The sequence below is a fragment of the Spermophilus citellus genome (genome assembly GCF_964194105.1).
Source record: "Spermophilus citellus genome assembly, chromosome: 13".
In the NCBI taxonomy this organism is placed as follows: Eukaryota; Metazoa; Chordata; class Mammalia; order Rodentia; family Sciuridae; genus Spermophilus; species Spermophilus citellus.
This window is the reverse complement of record NC_138193.1, coordinates 110,041,852-110,053,268: the sequence shown is the minus strand read 5'-3', so window position 1 is coordinate 110,053,268 and position 11,417 is coordinate 110,041,852. Positions and strand designations below refer to the sequence as shown.

The 11,417-nt window shown below is 56.7% G+C and overlaps 1 long non-coding RNA gene across 1 annotated transcript; it reads left to right on the top strand.

Moving 5' to 3' along the window:
* Positions 1-472: 472 nt before the first annotated feature.
* On the top strand, positions 473-10,625 carry LOC308633092. The gene is made up of 5 exons (XR_014018697.1): positions 473-728; positions 1,268-1,376; positions 7,636-7,998; positions 9,611-9,997; positions 10,115-10,625. It is a non-coding gene; the product is annotated as an uncharacterized lncRNA (long non-coding RNA).
* Positions 10,626-11,417: the final 792 nt, after the last annotated feature.

Below are 11,417 nucleotides of genomic sequence, written 5' to 3'. Positions count from 1 at the left end.
GGCCAGCTGCCCTCCCTCTGGCTCTCTCCCTTCTCTTTCCCTGGCTGTGCTCTCACTCCATGCTTGGCTAGTGGGGGGCCAGGCCCCACCCTGTGCTCCCTCCAGGCCCCCCTCCTGCTTCCCCACTCCTGCCTCCCTACTCTGCCTGTGCCTCCCATCTATCCCAGGCAGGTGGGCTCAGCCGGAGTACAGGGCCGAGGTTTTCCATTCTCTCCTAGGTACCGGGGCTGGGAAGCGTTTCTCAGGACCCCATGTAAGCATGTGCTTGGCAAGTCTAGAAACAGGTCTAAGTGCCCCACAGGGAGGGCCCGAGGCTGGGCCTCAACAGCAGTCAGGAGGTCGGGGCACCTCAGCTGAGGTGGAACAAAAGGGCACATGCCTGGACAGGCGAGCCAAGTGATCTATTCCCCTTTGGCAGATGCCCTCTGGACACACTGCCAAGGCCCCTGGCTGCAGCCTGACTTGCACAGGCCGGGGGAGGAAAAGGCCATCTGCATCTCTTCTTTCTGCCTCTGCCTCTCGGAGAACGTCAGCCCAGTGTGGAGGGCCAGACTCCCTGTCCACCCAGGTCCTCCGCTCTGGCTCTCTGTACCCAGCAGCAGCTCTAGAAACACCCCTGTTAGGAACCCCAGGGCTGGGACCTGGAGAAGTCCCAGTCAGGCAGAAGCAGGGAGCGCTGTGGTGGACCTGAGTGCTGGGGAGACCGGGCTGGCCAGGCCTGGCTGTAGGTATGTGCGGCCTTCCTGGGTGGTGTCTGGCTCAGCTGGCCAGCCACTGCTTTGTTCTTGCTGGCCTTGGCGCCCAGTCCCACAGCTGGCAGACACTGTGACCTTTCCCCGACTTCCAGCTCTGGCTTCCAGATGATTCCAGGCCTCTGAAGTTTACAGGAGTCACATGTCGCTGGCACAGAGACCTCCTGCCCCATTCCCTCTCCTTGCTCTGGGCAGCAAGGGCTGGGGGCTCCGCTCTAAGCAAGGCCCAGCTGCAGGACCAGAGTGTGAGCCAGAGACAGGCCCTCAACAGGAAGACCACCCTCAATAGGACCTCAGAAGTCCACAGCCCCAGTCCCTACCCTGGCAGTCCGGGCTCTCCACCACTAAGCACCCTTGGCGGGAGAAAAGAACCACAAACAGCATTAGTCAGAAGGTCAGGGGCTGCCCCTGTACAGGGCCAGGTTGTCTTTGGACTCCAGCCTGAGACTCTAGCTCTGCTGTCCTCCTCGGTTCCCATGACTACTGTCCCCAACCCTGCCTCCATCACCCCGCAGGCCCTGGTGGTGACAGGAAGCAGAAGGAAGAACAGTCATGGGTGGAAACCACTCCATCCAAATGGAAGTCTGCAGAGACTCCCCTGCTGCGCAAGGGCAGTGTGCGATGGTATGATGGGACAGGGGCGTGGCAATGGCATGTGATGGCATGATGGGACAGGGGCGTGGCAATGGCATGTGATGGCATGATGGGACAGGGGCGTGGCAATGGCATGTGATGGCATGATGGGACAGGGGCGTGGCAATGACATGTGATGGCATGATGGGACAGGGGCGTGGCATTGGGTGAGACCCCAGAGCTCAGGGGAATTAAGTGCCTTGCTAGGAGGGTGGGAGTCACCCGGAGTCTAGGGGGCTGGGCTGCCTGGATGGTGCCTTCCAGCTGGGTGGCAGGCCAGTTCTGTCCCGCTCCTGAGCTCTGGTTTCTGAGGTTTGAAAGCCAGTGCTAGGTAGAAGATATCTGCGCCCACCCGAGCGCTCAGCCGGCCACCCAGCCTGCTGGTAGAGCTTCGCGCACCAGCCTCCAGCTTTGACTAAGAATGACGCCATTTCTTTCCCTCCCCCAAAATCCCATCCAAAACTTTTAGGTGAGGCATTGCCCCTAGGTTCCACGGCCTTTGGCTGGTGTGGGCTCACCTTGTCCAGCTCCTGCATGTGCTCTCCTTCCCTCTCCATCCTGGTTGGGGGACACAGCAGCCTAGAGTGGGGTGTTGGAGCACGGCAGAGGAGAGAGGACATCCAGGAGGCCTCCCACCCAGGAGCTTGGGCGGCCAACCAAAAGGAGGGGAAGGGGGATCATGCAGGGGACAGGGGACAGACTGGTACTGGTGTCAGAGCCTGAGAAGTGAGGCAGGACAAGCTGGCATGGCGTCAGATCCAACAGGGTGAAGGGTGTATGTCCTGGGGGAACACCACGTGGCATGGAAGCTGAGTGTGGGGGAGGGGTGCCGAGCGTGTGGAAGGGAGCCCAGCTGGGTGGCAGGAGCCCGGCACCAGCTGCCAGAGTCTGAACACGTGAAGCAGTTTTGGGGGAGCAGCACTCTGAGCAGCAGCTGAGATGGGGTGCCGTGTGGGGGCAGATATGGCATGGCCCACGGGGGCTCAGGGCGGGGTAGCACACTGTTGAGGACACTTCTAGCCATACTGTTGGATTCCCGGGCTCACTTGGCTGATTCCAGGTCAGGCCCGGGACAGTACTCAGGGGTCAGGAGCATGTTTTGAAGCCAGGAAGCAAGGACAGGCTCAAGGAGCAATGGGAGCCTGTCAGGGGACTAAGATCGGGCTTGAAGGGGCTCTGACCATGTGCTGGGGTGTGGCTGAGTGCAGAGCTGTCACCTAGCATACATGAGGCCCTGGTCCAACCCCCAGCACCACAACAGAGTAAAGGAACAGACAAAACAAAATGGTCTGTAACAAGGGAAGCTGATTCCTACCTCCTCAGGAGCTGACGCCCTCAGGCCTGGTGAAGGGCCCCTTTTGAATTGTGGACTGCAGCTTCTTGCTGTGTGCTGACGGGATGGAAAGGCCAGCTCTCTGGCCTCCTCTTGCAGGCCCTTGATCCCACTCATGAGAGCTCCGCCTTCATGACCCAATCACCCCCAAAAGCCTCGCCTCCTAATAGCATCCCCTGAAGGTTAAGATTTCAGCATATAAATTTTGTGGGGACACAAGCATTCAAATGAGAGGCTAAGGCTAGGACAGTTGGAGCCTCAAAACAAATAAATGATTGTCACATGTCACTCACTGAACAAAACAGACTACCACAGCTCCATATTGACACACATTAGTACATGAAATTTTGATGAGGAGTTTTCGTAATTTCAAAGTACTCCCTGCTAAACATTTATAAATCACAAAGTAAAAAAGAGCAACTGCAGGGCTGGGCTGTGGCTCGGTGGTGGAGCACTTACCTAGCATATGTGAAGCACTGGGTTCAGTTCTCAGCACCACATAAAAAAATAAATAAAGATATTGTGTCCATCTACAGCTAAAAATATTAAGAAAAAAAATCAACTTCACAGTGGGAACACCTGGCAGACAGCACCTTACAGCTGACCAGAATGAATGTTGCTAGTAAAGAGGAAAATCAGCGAGAGACCCAGCTGGTGAGGTTACCCGCCAGGCCCACTCCTCCTGCTACACAACGTGCCAATCACCGAAGCAAGAAGGAGGCCAACCATAGAGCAGAGACCCAAGTCCCAATCTACTTCCCCCAGGATGGGGTTTGGGGATACGTATAAGATAAAGAAGTGGGTGGTCTGACGGGGGCCGGGGGGAAGGTGCTGCAGGCGAAGTCACCAGTGGTCTCTGTGTGTAATCCAACTCCTTACGGGACCTGTGCTCAGGAAATGTCAGATTAGCATGATCTCGAGGTGGAGATTTTGACCTCCTAGCATCAAAACATCACCCCTCAAACACCCGCACAAGCCCAAGTGAAGAGTTGGTGGTTTTGATAAAAATGGACATTAGGTCCCTGGAAAACAACCCAGGCAACCATTACCACCTTAACGCATCCCAGGTGTGTCTCCCTGAAGCGGTAGGGGGAGATGCACAGTTCACAGCCCAGGTGTGTGGCCTCCAGAATTAGCCCTTTTTAAAGCCACCTAAGTAAAAGCAAGCAAGGGCACACAGGGACTCAGGGTCGGAGAAGTAGGAAGTACTCGGAGTTGTCCCATGCCTAGGAGACCAGGCCAGCTGTGTTGGTTGGTTGGCAGCCTGCCTCCCTGCTTCACAGAATTATCAGATTCTGTCCTCCCACGTCTGGAGACCGAGGTCTTATTCTATGGACAGTTACGTTCTTTTTTTTTTTAAGAGAGAGAGAGAGAGAGAGAGAGAGAGAATTTTTAATATTTATTTTTTAGTTCTCAGCAGACACAACATCTTTGTTGGTATGTGGTGCTGAGGATCGAACCCGGGCCGCACGCATGCCAGGCGAGCGCGCTACCGCTTGAGCCACATCCCCAGCCCAACAGTTACGTTCTTGAGAATAGCTCCCAGGTCCTTGAGAAACACCTCTGAGCTACAAAAGGCACAACATGACACTGGTGTGATCCAACTGAAGGTGGCCCTATGACTGGGATGCTCCATCTCGGACAGCCTGGCAGCGCCCCGGCCATCGGTGCTGTCAGAGGCTTGCACTGTGCAGGACAGAGGCGCCTGTGGCCACCAAGGCCTGTGTGTTTGAGGAGCAGCAGTGGCAGGTGCATGAGTGACCATGCACACGTGTATCTGTGCATAGGGTCACATGTATGTGCCCACATGTGCATGGCGCATGCAAAAGCTAGAGCTGGGTGAGCCTGACTGGCGTGCCAGAAGCTTGGCGCTAACTTTGCTGACTGTGCTAGAGCATCTCCCTGAAAGAATGGACCCTTCTCTGCTATGCCTACATCTTGGGGCATTTTTAGCTGTTCTTATCACAAGGGAATTTGCCATCAGGTGGGTGGAGCAGCCTGGAGCCAGAGGAATGCATTCCAAGGGAAAAGAGGAAGGGACTGAGCCGATCTCCCTGGCCTTCACCCTGCTCTGTGCATTGCACTGGGTGCTGGGGGTGCAGCTGATTTATCCCTCCACTTATGTGGGTCAAGGTTCTTGGTTGCAAGCAACAGAAAACTCTGGCTAACCTAGGCAGAAAGCAGCTCTAAAAATTTTTAGGAACCCTGAGAAACGGGCAGAAGTACAGCCAAGGTCACACGTCAGGAACAGGGGACAGGAACTGCCCAGGACTGCCCCATACCTGCTGATGGATGTGGGACTCCCCCTCCCTGTGGCCGCTCCTGGGGAATCACTCAGGGCAGAAGCAAACGCCCATCTGCCTGGCCTCCATCACACAGTCCTGAAAGAGAGGAGTCCTCCCCCACAACAGGCCTGGGTCATGGAAAACAGCCTGCCTTCCTGCTTCACAGTAAGAGCTTCCTGGAGCCAGGAAGGGGAGGGCGGAGGTAGCCATAAAGGACACAAGTCCCTGCGCTGCCCCAGGACTCTCTGAGAGGTGGTGGAGTTGGGCAATAGAAATATCTGGAGTGGAAGGAGCCAGAAGGGAGGAGTCCAGGTGCAGAGGGTGACTCCGGGGGGGGGGGGGGGGGGAGGGACAGGCTGTGCTGGGACCAGGACCCCTGGAGAGCTAGAGAGAGAGGCTGTGACAGAGCCACTCCTCCTCCCCCTCCAGGGCCTCCTCCACAGGAGCAGGGCGCCTGGCCACCCCTCGGCACAGGTCCACTTCCTGAAACACCTGCAGGATCGCCCGGAGGAAGCCGGGGTGCAGCCTGCCATCTATCTGCACTCCTCCCTGGGAGCCAGACGTGTCTGGAACGGGTTGTAGGGAAGGCGGGTGGCTGAGGGCTTGGAGCAGAGCAGTTCCAGGCCAGCTCTGGGCCAGCTCTGGCTATGACTAGAAAATGGGTAAGAGACAGCAAAGGGGGACAGAAATCCAGAGGGTGGGGAAGGGAGAGGGGCTCTCCAAGAGCCAGTGAGGTAAGGAATTGGCCCAATTGGTGCTGATGGTGGGGGCGGGGGCAGCTTTACAAAGTAGAGCTTCTGGTGAGAGGGAAGGCAGCGCGACTTCAGGCCACCCCAAACTGGGACCTTCGACCTGTCCTGGCACCACCCGCTCCCATCACAAGACATGGCTTCCACCAGGGCAGCAGGCTCAGAGCCACAGTGCTTCCTGGAAGGAGCCTCTGATTTCCAGGAAGACCAGACTGCAAACACACAGCCTCTCTGTGCTGGCCTCAGCGCCAGGGTCTTTGCTCTGGAGATAAGGCTGTGTCCACAGCTGTCCTGTGAGCAGGCTCCACCTGGCCTCCCCAGCAGCCGGCAGGACTCGGGGCCAAAGCTCAGGGCGGGAGAGCGAGGGGATCTGAGGGCACAACACCCCTCAGATTTGGTGCCCTCCCCTCAGGGCTGTGTCTGAGACAGGGATTCTGGGCTATTGGCCCAAGAACACCAGAGCCGGGAGGCTCTGCTGAGCACTTGGGCACCATCTGCAGCCTAGTGAACCGTGTGGAGTATGTGTGTGTGTGTGTGTGTGTGTGTGCGTGCTCACACTCATGCCAGTGCGTGCATGCACAGGCACAGGTGTGTGTACGTGTGCTACTTCATTCTTGACTCGTGTTCATGAAAGCGTCCCAGGCCTGAAGCGAAGGGGCAGCATGCAGCAGGCAGGGTGGGGCTGCCCCATGAGCCCCGCAGCCTACGTGGGAGTCACACAGGTGGCCTACAAGGGTGCCCAGGGAGAGGCAGGAGCACCAGTGCTCAAGCCCAGCCTCGGGGCAGGAAGGCTTCTGGGAGAATAAGCCGAGGTTGAGGGTAAGAGCTGGGAGCTGTCCCGTTCCAGAAACCAGGGCTGAGCAGGGACCTGACGGCTTCTGAGCAGAGGGCTTCTGGGGGTGGCCTGCAGGGGAGCATCAGCTGCTGTGGGCTGGCGGGGCAAAGCCCCGACTGAACGTTCTGCCAGGGCCCTGGTTTCTGCCGTAGAGGGTGACACTTACCAGACTCAACCTTCCCGCAGCTGAACCACGGAAGCGGGTGGTTTTCAGGATCACGTCGTGGCTGTGACCTTAGGGAAAGACGCTGAGGGAAGCCTCCGCTCCGCTCCAGCTTTCTCCCTGGAGGCCGTCTCCAGTCTCTGAATCACAGCACAGGGAGTAGAGGCCAGAGAGCAGTGTCTCGAGGTGCAGAGAAAACAGACGGAAGCCCAGGGGCACGGAGGTAGCTGCGATGTGTGCCGGGAGAGACTGCAGCCTGTCAGGGAAGAGCTCTGGGGGGCTGCGAGCTGATCACAGGCTCCCGTGGCCTCCCGTGTGGAGTCTGGCCAGCAGTGAACACATCGGCCTCAGCTGGGCCCTCAGGAAAGCCACCCTCACTGGGGAGGCAGCTCGTGGTAGAGTGCTTGCCTAGCATGTGCAAGGCCCTGGGGCCCATCCCCAGAACACAGAGGACAGGAGTAGAATTCCTATCACCAACCCCCAGATCCCCAATGCCCTTCAGCTGTCGGTTCGCCTGTGATCACCACTCTGACCTCAGTCCTTGGGACGGGCCCACTCTAGGTGTAGAACTCCACAGCCTCAGAGTAAGGGCCGCCCTGGACCGTGTCCAAAACAAGACTCAACAGGACAAGACTAATGTGGCAATAGCTTAGCTGCATGCCCAAGCAAAACTCAGTGGACTTTAAAGGAAGACAGCAAAATCCAGACTCCCAACAATGTTCTGTTGTACTGTCCAACATCCAGAGAAACATTATTAGACATGATAAAGCTGAATCACTTGAATCGTAACCAGGAGAAAATTGGCCAATAAGGAGCCCCGCTGAATTTCCGGGGCAAAGAGAGAGTGCCTTCTGTCATTGGGTATTTCCCCATCCATGTGCCTAGTTACCATGAAGAAATGCAGAGCCACCATTTGAAAGGGGTCACTGGAAGCCCGGAAGAAAGCCCAGGTGGAGGCAGCCTCAGCCCATGGAGAGCTGTGGGCTTCACAGTGTGGACAGGCCTGGGGCCAGGTGCTACACAGCCACTGCCCTGAGAAGGCCATTCTGCATGAAGACGGACACGACCAAGCTCAGATGGCAGAGGCCGGGAGAGGGGCACAGCAGGTGTGAGAAGTGCGAGTCCTTCTGCCGGGGATTGTGGAAGCCTTCACGGAGGAGAGTCCTGTTGTGCTGGGCTTAAAAGATTGGTGGGAAGAGGATACTTTTCACCCATAAAACCATAGAATACCCACATGTGATCATGTTGGTGAGTTTCTTCTCTGTGAATTCTCTTTTTCTGTTTTCCTAGATGGAATTCAAAACATGTCCCCTCTGCTCTGCATTTTTTGGCTAATGTTATTTCAAAAAGCATTTTCTGAGATCCTTTGTAACGTGGATCTTGGGTGGCTGTGAAGTATTTTAGTAAGTCTCTGTGACATGGTCTAACCGACAGGTTCTCTGTGGCTGGGGACTTAGGTCATTCCATCTGCTGGAAGCCCCTTGTCCTCCCCCTTTCCAGTCAGCGTCCCAGGAGCGGGGTGTCGGCTCCAAAGACACAAATGTGTTCCTGATGCAAGTGGCCAAATGGCTGTTGTAAAAGGTTCAAACTCCCTGTACACTCACTCTGGGGTTGTAATGAGTGTTTACGTGCCTTCTCCCCCACAAATCAGGCCCCGTCCGCCCTCCCCTTCCAGAGCCAGCAGGGCAGGAGCCAAGGACAGCCCTTGCATCACTTGTGACCACACTTTTGCAAAGGAGAAGGATTATCCAGGGTCAGGGACAAAGCCCTGAGACACTCCAGAAACCAAGACTTGGCCACGTGTGGGTGGGCATGGGGTCTCTGGGCTCTCTCTAGGGCACTGCCATGGAGATGGGGTGGCTCTCAGAGACCTGTAAGTTTGTCTTCCTCGTTTGGAGATAGAGAAATGGACCCAGGTGAGACGAGCGGCCTTCACAGAGCACAGTGCACCCAGGTCAGCCAAGGCCTGATGGTTGGGGTCAGGGCCCCAGGGTGTGGATGACTGAGCCAGGCTATTTCTGCCTCAGGCTTCTAGAGGGCCCCACACTGCCAGAAACCTCCATCCCAGGCTGATGTCTGGGCCAAGTCGGCCTCACTGGAGTCCCTCACCCCAATATGGGGGCAGACAAGAGCTGGGACCAGACGAACAAGAGGAGGACAGGCCAGGGAGTGACGCTGGCCAGCAGGCCTCGCTCTCCCTGTCTTCAGCGAGAGTTTCCTCTTCTCATGTATCAGGAGCCCTTCCCTCCAGCTGATAGTCACGCCCTTCAGAGACCCAGCGTCCCTGACCACAGCAGCCTTGGCTAGGGGCGCCTAGAACAGGAACCCCCGTCCTCGGCCTCGCAGACCACCAGCAGCCTCCCAGAGCTGTGGGGCCTTGAGCAAGAGTCTTTTTTGTTTGTTTCTTTTTGTTTTCTCGCTGATTAAACCAAACAAGGAGTTTATTAACAAGCTATTGGGGGTCATGAAATTGTAGCAAGCCTGGGAAACGGGGCTCATGCCATGCTTCCAAAAGCAATGCCCGTGCCAGGACTGCACAAGTGCCCGCTCTCCCCCCGCATGCCGCCTCTGGGTCAGGAAGCTGACCGTCCAGCTACCATCAACTGCACAGAAGACAGGGGTGTTCCTGGGCAGCAGAACATGACAAATGTCCACTCGAGCCTCTTGCCCAGACTGTGAACTCCTGGCAGAGATGCCCCAGACTGTAAAACCTCCCTGTGACCCTGGCACACCACATCGACCGAGGGGAGAGGTGCCCCCATACCCAGGATCAAGTGTCATCTCCCGCTGGCAGGAGACGTGAGGAGGAGGGGTCTCTTGAGCAATTGTCCTAAACGTCCCCTGTCTTCCTCATCTGTAGGCCGGGGCTGGCAATGCCCTTCCACATGGCCCCGCCCACAGGTTCGTTTCCACACACAGTGAATCCCGGCTGAGCCTTCCTCATCTCCTGTGAGGGACTGCTGTATCCGTGGCCCCCAGGGGACCTCTCACCACTCACAGTCTGTATCCCCTCCCAACTGAATCTGGACAGGTCTTGGGACTTGCTGGACCAGGGGAACATGGCAGAAATGCGGCTGCACCAGTGTCTTCAGAGGCCCGGAAGCTTCACGCTCTCTTGGAACCCGGAGGCCATCTGTGTGGAAGTCAGACCATCCTCTGGGCCGTGTGCACAGCTGCGAGAGTGGTCCTGACCAGTCATGCAGCAGCCCACCCTAGGGAGCCCCCAGAACCAGGAGAAACAGTAATCGTGCGTGTTGAGGCGGCTTATTCCTCAGTAACAGGTAACTGAACCCCGCTCCAACATCCCGGCCCTTTTCTCTCGGTCTCCTCCAGTGCTGGTGTTTCCCAAGCAGCTCTTTGCCAGGGGCGGGTTGAGGGAGCAGCCAGCTGTAGCATCTGCCCATTTCTTGGTGTAAACATTCCCGTCACGGATGACTTCAAGCCAGTCACAAGACTGGCAGAAACATGAATGGGAAGGAATATGGCCATCCCCATGGGGAGATGGGGAGCAGGTCCAGTACCCTGCCGGGCTCTCCCTCCAGCACAGCCAGCCCTACACAGAAGGAGGTCAGCGGCTCACAGATGGTGCGTAAGCTCCAGCAGGTAATGTGGTGGTCACAAGCATGGTTTCTGACGGTCACAGAGCTGTTCTGGGTGGAAAGAACTGAATCGGGCTCCAAGCCCCAGATTCCCGGAGCCTCTTCTCTTTTCTTCCTATAAAGTGGTGGAGACGGACTCCTCGGCTGCAGAATGGACGCAGTCTGCCTCGAACCCATGAGAAGGCTGGGAGGTGGTGGCCAGGCTCCAGGTGCAGGGCAGCCAGGACATCGTCCTTAAGGCCAGAGCAAGGGAAGAGGGGTTTCCAGAAGCCCCTCCATCAGCTCAGCCCTGGGCTTCCTGAGGGAATACTGACCAGAGTCCTGTATGGAACAGGATGCCCACGTCCTGGGCCTGGAGGGAACAGTGCCCACACCATCTGTGTGAAATGGCTGGGGATGTGGCTCAGGAGTTAAGTGCCCTGGGTTCAATTTCTGGTACCAAAACAAACAAACAAACAAAAAACCCAAAACAAAAACAAACAAACAAACAAAGTTTTTATTTTGAGAGAGGGTTTCACTAAGTTGCTGAGAGCCTCATTAAGTTGCTGAGGCTGGCCTCAAACTTGTGATCCTCCTGCCTCAGCCTCCCAAGTCACTGGGATTACAGGCATGTTCCACAATGCCCAGCCGTAGAGCATATCTTACTTATTAAAGGTATTTGTAAAACACGGTGGCTGAAGAGCATGGGAACAGCCTCCACTTTCTTAATGAGTGTCCCCACCTTGTGCTGGGGTGGGGGGCCACCCTCTTTGTCACTTGCCAGCTGTAGCCCTTGGGGAAGTGCCAACAGAGACGGGTTGAAGTCCAGCTCCTCTGCCCTGCCCAGACCTCAGGGATGGACACTGGGAAATGAAAGCACTTTCACCCGGACACTTTGACAGTGGTGAGGGTCAGAAGGCCCAAGTCATCTAAAGAAAAAAAAATGTTTGAAAACGAGGGGGAAGGGGTCTGCTCGTGCTGTTGGGGAGCCCGTGGCTGAGGGCCTGGCTGCAACCAGGGGCTTGAAGGAGCCATTGGGCCACCCATCTCTACTTCGCCCTCTGTTATGCCACGGGTCTCTCCTGCTGC